Source organism: Habropoda laboriosa, unplaced genomic scaffold (genome assembly GCF_001263275.1).
Source record: "Habropoda laboriosa isolate 0110345459 unplaced genomic scaffold, ASM126327v1 scaffold291, whole genome shotgun sequence".
NCBI lineage: Eukaryota > Metazoa > Arthropoda > Insecta > Hymenoptera > Apidae > Habropoda > Habropoda laboriosa.
The window spans coordinates 1,133,017-1,135,429 of record NW_017100515.1 but is presented as its reverse complement, the minus strand read 5'-3'; the positions used below and the strand labels follow the sequence as shown (position 1 = coordinate 1,135,429).

Here is a 2,413-nt window from a genome sequence, read left to right as displayed (position 1 = left end):
AGCCACTCTAAATTGTACGTCATAAGAGCAGATTGACTTTTGGCCAGCTGGAAAATGCATCTTAACTTGTTTAAAATTTGTGGCTTGCAATTTTTTTTTACCGACTGTGTGTGCAGTGTTACGCGACATTGATCCTACGTAGTTTTATAGGTTTCTGGCTACGTGAACTTCTTTCCAACCAGGTAAATCGAAAGTTTGACCTGTAGCATAGGCTTTAAGTAAGGAATTTACTGAAAGTTATTTTTTGTTTCACTGTTTTCGAAAGAAGAATATTTTGTATCCGAAGGATTAAGACAGCAGAATGTCGAGTGCGAGTATATTTCGAGAACGGTTTCTCGGCGTTGACTGACTCAAATTTTTTGACGTGAACTAATTGCTCCCGACGTGAATGCATTACGGTATTTAGCGGGATGACCTTAGTCACTTGATGACTAAGTCGGAATTTTGTACAAGTTTAGACATTCAAGTAGAAAATGAAGAAGGGCATGACGAATACTCGTAGAAGCTAATTGTTAATACTAATTTTACCAATTGTGCAAATTCGCTCACTCATATAAAAGTTGATACTATTTGTCCACTAGAATCCATTACTTATGTATCTTCGTTACCTTTAGTTACGCAAAAGAACTATACAAGAAAAATAATATTGTTGACATTTTAACAAAGTTTCTTCAATCTCAAAATTGACATTTTTTATCGACACTAACATTGTAGAAACTTTTTTTCTACTTCGAAGACACTTTAAGGTTAATTAAATAAACTCTGAATTTTAAATAAAAAATTGAAAAAATGAAATTCAACTTCCATAAAAGACCATTTATTTATGAGCACAGTGAAAAATCTAGCTTTCCGGAAGTTTCTCGATCCCACTGTAATATCCACCCCTTCCAAACGATATTCTCCACGCACCACCGACAGCGACGAACATATTTCACGCGATTAAGTCGAATGAGACGCTGCGAGTATACGAAACCAGTTAGCCTGAAGAGAATATACGCATCGCAGGGGATGGCGATACACGGAGAGGGAGAATGAGTTCGCAGGGGGGAGGCGGCGGTGATGGTAGAGGGCACAAGGAAAGAGGGAAAGTCCGACGTGATCAGGAAATGCAATTTTTCAAGTCAAGTACTTTTTGCAGCTTTCCTCGTCTACGTGACTCGCCTAAACCCGGCAGCTCCTACGATGATACACGATGAAAAGTGTATTTGGCGCGAGGCCGCGCGCATGCGCACGTTAGTCGTCAGCTTGGAACGAATCGTTGTCGCTTTTTTCTGTTTGACGATGCAATAAATCGTTTTAAATTTTTCCAGCACGAAACAGAAAACAGGTAGGCATAGTTTTATTTCTTTTTATTTTTTAGTGTCATGGAGAAACATTCGTTAGAATTGATTTTGTTAAAAATGAACATTTGTTTAAATCAATCTTACATTTCGTTAAAATACAAGATCGAGAGTAGTTGTGAAGTTAGGTTAGATTGGTGGTTAGAAGCAAGTTTCTGGCATCTGATTAAAATTGTACAGAATGAATTTTGAAATTAGAATACGGTAGTTTGACGGGATTAGCTAATAAGGGTTAGGTTATCCGAAGATGAGCGTGAACTTAGTTACTTGAATAACGCCCTTGGCAGCAGTAATTCCTCTTAGAATTTCTGCTTGAAGTACCTAAGCTAAATTCTTCAATGGCTCCATTCACTCATGCCAAGTTGAAAGGTCCGTAAGCAATAGGCGAGGCAGACCTGGCTGCTTCTTGAAGCAATAGTGTTTAATTGTTGAACAGTTCTATTCTACATTAAATACCGTTCAATAAACAATTTTACGATTAACAATTGTTATTGCAAATTACACGTTTAAAATATTTCATCTCCTTTGAACAAAATATAATTCAATATCACCAAAAAAAACTAAAAAATTCAAAATTTACGTTTTTGCATCAATACCTTTACACAATGCGATACAACTCGTCGAAAACTGAAAACCACTTATAATCCACTTCCATGTAATGACAATATCCATTGCTATTTCAAAAGCGTAGTCAACCAAAATTCCCTACCACATATTGTACCCTTAATCCACCTAACCGCACTCTCAATAAACATTCCCCGGCAACAATTCCCGAAATCCAACCGCCGAACATCCAATTTAAATACTTCCTGTGTGAACGGCGCTTAAAGGCAGTGCACAACACGTGCTGACGGCGATAGTATGGCGGTAGTGGTGGTGGTGTGGTCTCAGACGGGCGCGGCCCGTCACGGTGGTCGATGAGAGAACGAAGGGTTGCCTGGCAACCCTCATACCCCTCTCCTTCCTGTGCACCAACGGCAGTAGCAGCGGCAGCATCCCCCGTAGATTTCGTCGTCTCAACTTCCAACGATGCTACGCGACGCGTAGAGAGTGGATGTAGCGGCAGGGTGGGG

General features: G+C 39.6%; 1 protein-coding gene across 1 annotated transcript in view; it reads right to left on the bottom strand.

The window, feature by feature from the left end:
- Positions 1-2,413, bottom strand: part of LOC108576388 (synaptic vesicle membrane protein VAT-1 homolog-like) — a 27,646-nt gene that overhangs the window by 2,331 nt on the left and 22,902 nt on the right. The gene's annotated exons all lie outside the window — the stretch shown is intronic.